We start from the raw sequence: 11,848 nt of genomic DNA, 5'->3' as shown, positions 1-11,848 counted from the left end.
TGTTAACAGATTTACGTGGCGTGATCTTGGGTTTTTGGCATATCTCTCCGCTCTCATAATGTATATCATCCTCCGCATCTCTCACCATACGACCTAGCTTCCTGTATAGACAGAATTTCCAATTTTCCGTTGTGGCATCGATATACATAACATCTGTTTTAATTCCCCAGAGGCCTGGTACTCGGCTAAACCTGAGTATCGTCCTCCTCTCTTCTCTTCCTCTCGGAAGATTTCGCTCTGCAGCTGGAGACGACTCCCACGATTGGTTAACCAAAGTACTGCTTTCACACTTTTCACTACCTTCTTCTGACTTTCCTTTCCTTTTCTTTCGTCGTGATTTCTTTTCCGAGGCAGTCACAAGTTTTTCACGTGAATTTTCGGGCAAGACAGTCTCTACTGCAATGCCTTCATCATACAGACTTGAAAATGTTCCTGTCTGCAGTTTGGCGAGGTTGATGAGAAGATTCTTGCGTTTTTTTAGGTGTACCAACGTCATCGTCCTGGACTGGAGTCTGGCCCTCTAAGGGCGTTGGGTGTGGTTCATCTACACTCTGTAACAAAGGTCAAAAGGTTGTTAATTTGCAGGTCATAGAGGTCAGATACAGTTCAAAATGAAAAAGTTCAGAACTAAAGATCAAGATTTATTTAACACAAACAATTCTCCAATAATAAATAATAATCAAACCAAATGGGAATGATATGCTATGACGAGGAAATAATGAGGAGAAGATTATCCATTCCTTACTAAAGAAACAAGAAATACTGCATAACCTGGTTGCAATAAAAAAATAATCATTATTGTTCTAAAAAACAATTCTTATATGTACAAAATTGGCCTTTTTAAACAATTCATATCACCAATTGCGTTTTGTGGTTAATGGAAGGGAAGAACAACATCCCATATTTTTTATTTGAATAAATAGAAATTCAGCTCTTTTTGGCCAGTCTCAATTTTTCTAAGTGCTCTTAATATTCCATTTTTCCTTTAAATAGCAAGAATCATACAAATTAAAAAAAGTTCGACTAGTGTAAATGTGTATGAGAAAGTTAGTCTTTTGTTTAAATATCAAGTTTTTTTTTAAAAACTTTATAAAATAAGAAATTAGATAATAAAGAACATTTATATCACCAAAGGTCATAATGATCCCTCCACCCACCTTCAATTAATAAAGATTACTGACACACTATTGTTTGGATGCCCCAACAAATAATGTACATCAATCTAAGGTGTATAGATACCTCTGATGTTGTGGGTAATGTACATCCAATCTGAGGTGGTATAGATACCCTCTAGATGTCCCGTGGGTAATGTACGATCCAATCTGAGGGTGTATAGATCCCGTCTGAATGATGTGGGTAATGAACATCAAACTGAGATGAGTAATAATACCTCAGAATGTTGTGGGTAATGTACATAATCTGAGATGTATAGATACCTCTAGATGTTAGGGTAATGTACATCAAACTGAGATGTATAGAAAACTCGATGTTTTGTGGGTAATGTAACATCAATCTGAAGAATGTATAGATACCTCGTGATGTTGTGGGTAATGTACAACAAATCTGAGGTGTGTATAGACATCTCTAATGTAGTGGGTAATGTATATCAATCTTGAGTGTTGTGGGTAAAAGTACATCAATCTGAGGTGAATAGATACTCTGATTTTGTGGTAATGTACAACAATCTGAGGTTGTGTGGTAATGTACATGCAATCTGAGATGTATAGAGTATCTCGTGATGTTGTGGGGTAATGTACATCCAATCTGAGGTGTATAGACATCACTAATGTTCGTGGGTTAATGTATATCAATCTGTGTAGGGGTGTTGTGGGTATATGTGACATCAATCTGAGATGTATAGATACCTCTGAAGTTGTGGGTATGTACATCAATCTGAGTTGTATAGACATCTCTAATGATTGTGGGATAATGTATATCATCTGAGGTGTTGTGGGGGTAAAGTACACAATCTGAGATGTTAGATACCTCTGAAGTTGTGGGTAATGTACATCAATCTGAGATGTATAGATACCCTCTGATGTTGTGTGGGTAATGTACAATCAATCTGAGATGTATTAGATATCACTGAAATGTTGTGGAGATAATGAACATCAAGTCTGAGGTGATTGGGTAATGTACATCAAATTTGAGGTGTATAGATACCTCAGATGGTTGTGGGTATTGTACATCAATCTGAGGTGTAAAGATACCAACTGATTGTATGTGGGGGGTAATGGTACATCATCATGAGATGTCTTAGATACTCTCTGATGTTGTGGGTAAGTACATCAATCTGAAGGTTTGTGGGTTAATGTACATACCAATTTGAGGTGTATAGATACCGTCTGATGATTGTGGTAATGTAACATCAATCTGAGGTGTATAAGATACCTCTGATGTTGTGGGTAATGTACATCAATCTGAGAGTGTATAGATACCTCTGATGTTGTGGGTAATGTACATCAATCTGGCGTGTATAGATACCTCTGATGTTGTGGGTAATGTACCATCAATCTGAGTGTATAGATACCTCTGATGTTGTGTGGTAATGTACATCAATCTGAGATGTATAGATACCTCTGATGTTGTGGGTAATGTACATCAAATCTGAGGTGTATAGACATCTCTAATGTTGTGGGTAATGTATATCAATCTAAGGTGTATAGATTCCTCTGATGTTGTGGGGTAATGTAACATCAATCTGAGGTGTATAGATACCTCTGATAATTTGTTTAGTGGGTAATGTACATCAATCTGAGGTGTAATAGACATCCTCTAATGTTGTGGGGTAATGTAACATCAATCTGAGGTGTATAGATACCTCTGATGTTGAGGTAATGTACATCAATCTGAGGTGGTATAGACTACCTCTGATGTTGTGGGGTAATGTACATCAATCTGAGATGTATAGATATCCTGATGTTGTGGGTAATGTACATCAATCTGAGGTGTATCGATATCCTCTGATGTTGTGGGTAATGTACATCAATCTGAGGTGTATAGATACCTCTGATGTTGTGGATAATGTACAATAATCTGAGGTGTATAGAAACCTCTGATGGATTGTGATGGTAATGTACATCAATCTGAGTGTAATAGATACCTCTGATTTTGTGGGTAATGTACATCAATCTGAGGTGTATAGATACCTCTGATGTTGTGGGTAATGTATATCATCTGAAGTGTATCTAGATACCTCTGATGTTGTGGGTAATGTACATCAATCTGAGGTGTATAGATATCTCTGATGTTGTGGGTAATGTAACATCAATATGAGGTGTATAGATATCTCTGATGTTTGTGGGTAATGTACATCAATCTAAGGTGTATAGATATCTCTAATGTAGTGGGTAATGTAAAATATGTACATCATCATCTGAGGTGTATAGATACCTCTGATGTTGTGGGTAATTGTATATCAATCTGAGGTGTATAGATACCTCTAATGTTGTTGGGTAATGTACATCAATCTGAGGTGTATAGATATCTCTGATGTTGTGGGGGTAATGTACATCATATTCTGAGGGTGTAAATAGATACCTCTGATGTTGTGGGTAATGTACATCAACCTGAGGATGAATAGATACACCTCTGATGTTGTGGGTAATGTACATCAATCTGAAGTGTAAGATGATACCTCTGAGGTGTTGAGGGTAATGGTACATCAACCTGAGGTGTATAGATACCTCTGATGTTTGTGGGTAATGTACATCAATCTGAGATGTATAGAATATCTCTGATGTTGTGGGTATATGTACATCAATCTGAGGTAGTATAGATACCTCTGATTTTGTGGGTAATGTATATCAATCTGAGATGTATAGGATATACCTATCTGATGTTGTGGTGAATGTACATCAATCTGAGATGTATAGATATCACTGATGTTGTGGGTAATGTACATCAATCTGAGATGTATAGATACCTCTGATGTTATGGGTAAAGTACATCAATCTGAGGTGTGTAATAGATACCTCTGATGTTTGTGGTAATGTACATCAAAAATCATCGATATGTATAGATATCTCTGATGTTGTTGGGAAATGTCCATCAATCTGAGATGTATAGATATCTCTGATGTTGTGGGTAATGTACATCAATATGAGGTGTATAGATATCTCTGATGTTGTGGGTAATGTACATCAATCTAATGTGAATAGATAATCTCTGATGTTGTGGGTAATGTACATCAATCTGAGATGTATAGATACCTCTGATGTTGTGGGTAATGTACATCAATTCTGAGGTGTATAGATATCTCTGATGTTGTGGGTATTGTACATCAATCCTAAGGTGTATAGATACCTCTGATGTTGTTAGGGTAATGTATATCAACCTGAGGTGTATAGATACCCTCTGATGTTGTGGGAAATGTACATCAATCTGAGATGTATAGATACCTCTGATGTTGATGGTTTGGCTACAGACTGTCCCAAGTCCCCTCACTGGGAGGTGGTCCTGGCGACGAGTCAGGGCGACGGTCCTTCATGTAGGTATCAAAGTCCATTCCCTGAGTACAAGACACATCTTGGCCACTTGAGCTGGCCCCGAACGCTGGGGATGAGCTCGGGGGGAGGGGGATCAGCCCTTGATTGAATCATTGTAAGGTCATCTACTTCCTGTTTTCCAGCTGGTTCATTTTCTGGCCAATGTGTCCAAACCTGGACCCATAGGAAATAAATAAAAAAAGTTATTACACATTGCATTACAAATCATTTATAAAAGATTGTGAAGATTTGATAGATTTGCTACTGCAATGTGACTCATTCTTTGATATTGTGTAATTGCTATGATATATGCTCACAACATTGAATTAGGGACACTGTGTTAAAGAGCATGAGGCGGTAGGCCTTAACATACTGCCGTGCAATGGAGGTAAATTTTGACTTGAGCTTTACTTTTTTCCTTGGTGTGACAACCCCTCATGAAGCGTTGTTATGATGAGGAACCGGAGGGGAGTGTTTTGAAGGTTACGAAAATGAAATAAACCTTTTCTTTCTGAGATAGCCCCTCAGAAGCATTGTGTGATGTAGGTTGGGGGAGTTTATGAAATGACTTTAAACCTTTTTCCGTGCGAGATAGCCCCTCATGAAGCGCCGTATGATGAGGACCCGGGGAGTGTTTAGTTTATGAGATAAATTTAACCTTTTCCTTGTAAGATAGTCCCTCATGAAGCATTGTATGATGAGGTTGGGGGAGTGTTTTTAATTATGAGATGACTTTTACTTTTTCCGTGTAAGATAAGAAACCGGGGAGTGTTTAGTTTAATGAGATAAAATTTACCTTTTCCTTGTAAGATAGTCCCCTCATGAAGCATTGTATGATGAGGTTGGGGGAGTGTTTTAGTTTTATGAGATGACTTTACTTTTTTCCGTGTAAGATAAGAACCGGGGAGTGTTTAGTTTATGAGATAACTTTATCTTTTCCTTGTGAGATAGCCCCTCATGAAGCGCTGTATGATAAGGACCAGGGAGTGTTTAGAGTTTATGAGATGACTTTACTTTTTCCTTGTGAGATAGTCCCTCATGAAGCTTTGTATGATGAAGACGGGGGAGTGTTTTTTAGTTTATGAGATGACTTTACCTTTTCCTTGTGAGATAGTCCCTCATGAAGCTTTGTATGATGAAGAAGGGGGAGGGCTGTTACCGTTTTATGAGATGACTTTACCTTTTCCTTGTGAGAAAGCCCCCCATGAAGATTTGTATGATGAAGACGGGGGAGTGTTTAGTTTATGAGCTGACTTTACCTTTTCCTTGTGAGATAGCCCCTCATGAAGCGCTGCTGTATGATGAGGACCGGAGAATGATGGGCTGTATGTGATTGATGTACGCCTCCACCAGATAAATTGTGTACATTTCCTCTTGAAAGTCGGAATCCTAAAACATATCACATCAAAATTAATCATATTGATATATAGATACAATGTTACTGCAAAAAATTGAGACAATGAATTAATGAGATATGGGTACCTGGTAAATTTAGATATTCCTTTACAGCTAAATTGGAAAAAAAATTTGATTTGATAAAATCACAAATTTTATTTTTCTATAATGAAAAATACCTATGTTTTGACCAACCGAAATCAGCTACATACACATTACATCTAAAATGGAGAGGAGGCAAATGTCCTTAAGGAAAAGGATACGGCTCTGAAGGGCAATTTCAAAGATAGAATCCAGTTGTCAAGGGAAAAAAAGAGAAAACTAAGTGTAAAGGTGAAGGATAGGAGGGTAGAGAGTAGGGAATTAAAAGGGAAAATCTTGTATGAGGGTGAGGCAAGAAGGAAAGGAGCAAAGAATGGCACAAACCTCTAGCGTAGGGGGACAAAGATCTGTCCAGAAGGCAGGATGTAGTGTTCCAAACCTTCCACCAAATATTGCATTCTTCAATTGATTTCTTCGTCTGATATGACCGTGATGGTCCAGCGCCTTGAGATGACCAGATACTGTTGACCGACATGGTGGGCGATAGTTTTTCGCTTCAGACTAAGTGGTGTGTCGTAAATTTAGTTCAGGAGCCATCAGTGAAGGGACAAAGTGGCTAGATTACTGTAATGTTTCAGTACTTCCCAAGGGGATTATCATGGCGGATGTATAATCTTGAGATTTCCTCATTCCGGACCAGAACGCTACCCCTGGGATATCATGCTAATCTGTAACAGCGGAAATGAAAGTAAAGTGAGTCAAAAAGTCTCATTAATGCTGCAAACTTACAAATCTTTTGCACATCTCTTTATTTATTTGTTACAGTCAACCTTATCTAAAAAGACCACCCAGAGACAAGAGGATTGTGGTCTCTATATCCAAGAAATCATTATACACAAGTCAAATTGTGTTATACATGGGGCCATTTGGAACCCTAAAAAAGTTGTCTTATATTTAAGAAGTCTTATATATACAAAGGTGATCACTATGGGGAGGTTTTTTACTGTAGTTTAGTGTGAATTGATATGCATTTCTGAAGTGTCAAAAATATTAACACCCTGGTGTTTTTAACAGCAGCTAAAATATAGAAGTTTCCTTACAAGACAAAGTTTAACAGATTTCAGAAAATTTCAGTCACACTGTAGAAGTTTTCCATAAGAAAAACAAAACACATGTCTAGATTAAAACACTTTTACTCTAACACTAATCACGATAGCTTAGTATTTTGGTTCGGAAGGACTACCCAACTCCTTCTACAGGTGTTGGTATTGAGAGGCCTATTAAAGTTGTTTTCTAAGTAAAATATTAATGTCCTAGGCATCCAATCTGCCTAATGGTTTCTTCAAAGACTTTAATGGGTGTTGTATTGACCCTAAGGTCTCTATAGACCTTCCAGGTTACTACAATGTCTCCTCAAGGTCAATATTTAAAAGTCCAATGTTAACACTAAAGTAATTACAGAATTTCTTGCCCGATTAAATTCGTCAGTTCGTTCCGGCGAAAGTATAACACCTGAAAGAACTTGTCTATATTTCTGAGTGGTTTTTTATTTCTTAAATGAAGCCCCTTAAAATGCAATGTGATTTTTCAAACTCAAGAAGGCGCTGATTAAATGGGTGTCAGTTAAAGATAAGTATACACATAAAAATCAATGATACATCCTATATATAATCACACACTTTTAAACTTAGCTGTCAACTAAATATCAATACAGTTCTTAGCATGGGCTGGGAAACCTGACTTCAACAATACCAGCCTTTATTTAAAAATATCTCAGTATTTAATTATGTATAGGTTTCATCGACAATCTCTTTATTACCGCAATTTTAAAATAATATTTCTCAACATGTACACATGATCAAGCCACAGAATAATTTTCTTTTATCATATATACATTTTTAAAATTTTTATTTGTATTCATCTTTTGAAGTTATAAGTTCCTATTATAGTGTGAGCACCTCAATCCTTTAGTAAGATAAATGAGAGTTTTGGTAACAAAAGCCAGAGTTTGAGGAGAAAAGCTACCAACTTAGGGTTATAAATTATACCAGACAAATGTGCACTGAGGGTCTCAAACTGGCAGACCAAGAGACACCTTAACCTATAAATCCTGTCAGTGAATCATTGATCAAAGTTTGTTTGTAACAGGTATATATATATATACAGAATATAAACATTGATTATATACAGAGCAGTCTACGTGTATTATATAATTACCCTCTATGTTTATCACCAATACCAAACCAAGGTAAATCACCTAAACCTACCAATACCATCACTTGTATGTAACATGTATTTAATTGTGAACAATATCAAACTACTATTCAGCTAAACGGGCAGCAAATTTTGGTCTCCTGTGAGAACTTCAATATCAAGAATGTCGGGCGTGCAGCAAATTTTTTGGTCTCCTGTGAGAACTTCAATATCAAGAACGTCGGCAAACTTGACAGAATTCTTCAACAACGATGAATTTTTTTTTTTTTTTTTATTAGATAAGCGAGCAAGCTTTAATACATTTACGAGTTATAGTATTATGACATCCATTAATTAGGCCAGTTCTCTGAAGATATCGCGCTAGATGAACCAGTGTTGAACGTCTTGTCTTGGGAGGACAAAAGACGGGTATGAAGGTTTGATCGTGTGTGAAATCTCACCCACAATACCACTCTACCATCAGGATCTACATATTATATATTTCACACGTCTCGCTATAGTTTACCTTAGCCCCCTTTAAATGTAGTGTCTTCAACATGTCATAATAATTAGACAAGACAAAAGGTTTAATAAACTTAATTATCCAGTATTATTAAAAATACTACCTTTACACTGATAACAGACAGCTAATTATGTATTAGCTCTGGTGGCTTAAAGTCTACACTATGAATATAAATACAGTATTATTAGTAACAGAAAAAATCTACCTGCATATAGCAATTTTCATTCTTGCTTAAAGTCAATGCTTATGTCAACACCAAAAGCCCTCCCATTTCTTTTTCATAACAAGATGTTTTGATTATAAAGGGACATCACATAAAAAACACCAATATTTCAATTCATTTTTTTTCATATTATTGCAAATATAATCAAAGATACTAACTTCATGAACAATGCAAGTTTGTTTAAGCCAAAAAGGTTCCATATAATAGAAATTTTAATTAATAATTACATGTATGTATATATAAAGGTTATCATTATTCGTTGATCAACAGTCTGGATACCTAAATTTTATTGATGAGTATGGTCTTTTGACCAAAATACATGTACTAGGTTGAATGCATTAGGCTTACAAGTCTCTAGTTATTCATTGATAGTTTGTGATTAAAAAAAGTATGAAATCAAATCTACCACTTACAATATGTGTCACTCTGTACAAAGTTACAGGTAACAGTATGGAAAGTCAAATGTATCCATCATCTTGTCTGTATTGCAAAGTTTTTACCTATCTTTTCACTGTAAACTATTCATTCAGAAATGAAGACTTAATGATTAACTTAGTCTTTGTACCTCCAAATACAACTAGATCTAATAAGATTTCTACTATTCTAACACGACTATATCACGTGACATCATTTTAAACCAATAGGAACACAGGATTTTTGCCTGAGGTGGGATAAATTATTTACAGGTAAAATGCTATCTTAAACTTTTTGTATGATTCTGGTATATTAAAGTGTCAATTAATCTACACACACAAGTGATGTTTTTTGCTTTTATCAAACAAACGAAATACATGTACAGGCAGGTATGATACTAAGAAGTCCCAAAAAGACTTAACATTGCTGGCCAAATACAGATGTTCTAATATCAGGAATGCTGCCAAAACTTTTGCTAGACCTTAGCTAGTACCTTAGTAAGACATTTAGAGACAATGGTAACCAATGGTTACTTACCTGGTTACTATGGAGATCCAATTTCACTAACTGGCGACATGATGCGAGGTCGTCTATTTTGGTGAGGAAGTTATTGTTGAGAATGCAGATACGAAGGTTAACACAGTAGGCGATGTCACCAATCTTCCGTAGGTGTACTCCGACAAGTTTAACCAAATGTAACTGACCTAGTTCACGCACTTTCCTGCCATTACGGAAATCATTTTCCTCTAGGAGGTAGGATTGTGTAGGGACCCTGAAGTAGCCGCGCTCCTCGGCCTGGCGGATAGCCTCCTCCTCACGCTGTTTGTAGTATTTGTTGAGGTGCACATTACGAGAATCCTTAAGACCTTCCTGTGCCCGAGCAAACTTTGACCAATCAGGAATGCTCACCATCTTTGAAACTATTCCTCAGGTCTGAGGCTACTAATGTTCAATTCCTGTATGGAAAAGAAATTATATTGATTACAAAATATACCTGTTCGTGTCACTTATTCACTGTCGGATATCACAAGATAAATCCAATATTCAAACATATGTATATTGCTAAATAAATATCTTACCTGTAATTCAACAAACTATAAGGATATGAATAATTCAAACCAAACAAGGGTATTGACTTGTGAAGACAGAATGGTATTAAGTCTTGTTGAGGTATACAGGAAACCTGTCAGCCTTAAGTAGGTGTATATACAAATCAATAGCTACCAGGCCTGACTTCAATACCAACACCTCAACCTCTTCATGTTTTAAAGCTAAGGACACTTACAATTTTATTGAATATTTCAGATTTTCCCATAAAGGCAGATTCTATACATGTATGTTGCTTTAGAAAGATTAGAACTATTCTCTGACAGAGGAGTTGAATGCTAATCTTTGATCAATCAGGCTCAGAGATTAATGATCTCACAAATTCTGTCATATCATGTGTGTAGATATAGATCATACAAATCACATGTTTTTACGTTGAATAATATTCGTACATGCACATATGTACAATGTGAATTATGGGCATGGAAGTACAGGAAAATACCAATTTTTGTCCAGCCTGCTGCTCTGACCAGGAATAAAAACCTGGATTTCCTGGGTGAAAAACTATGGCTCTACCGACTTAGCCAAAGAAGCATACTCCATCAGCTGAATAACAGAGACAGTATTTGTACAAGTCACACCAACCTGCTCCTTTACATAAGTAAATTTGTGTACTTCATAAAAAGATCTTTCTTGTAAGTTAAGAAAATTAATTGGTATATAGTGGGTAATGGGTCACTGCAGGGTGACATGTATACCGAGGGTGAAGCGTGGATAAGACTTGTACCAGAGCTAAGAGGTCTAAACAATGAGGGACGCCCTTAAAACTAACGGCAGTAAACACCTCTATGGATATGGGTATTTCAGTTGCATAGTCCATTTAGCAATAACATTTGTGGCTTTGGGGTTTAGTGTCAAGTCAGTCAATGTACCAGAGTTAAGGAATGTCAAGCATGATCACTGCTTTGGGGCGAGTTATGGCTCCAATATCTCCTTTACTTTAGTGCAAGTTGCCAAGTTAACAAATCAAAGTAAAGAAGAACAGGGGAAATACACATTCCTGTCGAATGCCCCAACCAGGAATCAAACCCAGGTCTCCTGCGTGGAAATCTACGGCTCTACCGACTGAGCCAAAGAAAACATGCATCGTCAGCTGAGCGACAGAGACCATATTTAACACTCTGTACAAACCACACCGACCCGCTCCTTTTACAAAAGTGTAAAAACAATGAAATGAAAAATATCTCTAAATCATGTTACCTCAAATATAAGTAATTCAAAATGTTTGTTAACAGAGTTATAGGAATATCAAAATTGGTAGATAATGCTGGCATGTACTAGGTATTCAATGCTACTGAATGTAGCTTATGAGCTGCACCTTGGAATTATATCATGTATTCAAGTCAATATGCATTAAGATGTTGTTTGTTCACATATTTGTATATGTTTTTTTTTAAACTTTTTGACATGAAGATGTTGAAAGCATTTCACAAACATATTTAGTGTCAAACAGCTCTGTGTTGA

At 36.5% G+C, this 11,848-nt stretch overlaps 1 pseudogene; it reads right to left on the bottom strand.

Moving 5' to 3' along the window:
- Positions 1 to 7: 7 nt before the first annotated feature.
- LOC138313922 (uncharacterized) lies at positions 8 to 10,288 on the bottom strand (annotated as a pseudogene).
- Between the last annotated feature and the right edge of the window lie 1,560 nt (positions 10,289 to 11,848).

This window comes from Argopecten irradians, unplaced genomic scaffold (assembly GCF_041381155.1).
Source record: "Argopecten irradians isolate NY unplaced genomic scaffold, Ai_NY scaffold_1069, whole genome shotgun sequence".
Taxonomy (NCBI): Eukaryota; Metazoa; Mollusca; class Bivalvia; order Pectinida; family Pectinidae; genus Argopecten; species Argopecten irradians.
This window is presented reverse-complemented; position numbering and strand designations above follow the sequence as displayed.